Source organism: Penaeus monodon, chromosome 24 (assembly GCF_015228065.2).
Source record: "Penaeus monodon isolate SGIC_2016 chromosome 24, NSTDA_Pmon_1, whole genome shotgun sequence".
Taxonomy (NCBI): domain Eukaryota; kingdom Metazoa; phylum Arthropoda; class Malacostraca; order Decapoda; family Penaeidae; genus Penaeus; species Penaeus monodon.
The window spans coordinates 13,441,157-13,441,538 of NC_051409.1; the positions used below are offsets into that span (position 1 = coordinate 13,441,157).

Below are 382 nucleotides of genomic sequence, written 5' to 3' on the forward strand. Positions count from 1 at the left end.
CGTTCCACATGAAATTCAAACTGCAGTCTAAATTCACAAAATCATTAAAATAGGAAAAAAATCTCCCTTTCCTCATGTAAGTTCCACTTCCCTCTTCTCACACTATACCTGAGTAGTCTTTCCACACCAGTGTTTCCTCTAATGATGACAATAGGATATCATATATAGCTTCCATGATCTCTTGCTTCTTGGCATTCACAGGGAGTTTAGCACGTTGCTGGGTCATATTCTGAAGGGCCCCCGATCAGTCTCCCAGGCGCCCTGATGGATCTCGGGAGGTCTGCCCTTTGATCCAAATTATCTGAAACAGTTTAAGGGTTTAAACTATTCCCCAAAATCTGGGAAAAAGGCTTCTTTTTATGGTCATTGCAGAGCAACTTAA

The 382-nt window shown here is 41.6% G+C and overlaps 1 pseudogene; it reads right to left on the bottom strand.

Annotated features, from left to right (window-relative positions):
- LOC119588862 overlaps positions 1–382 on the bottom strand; it is a 22,879-nt pseudogene that overhangs the window by 9,059 nt on the left and 13,438 nt on the right.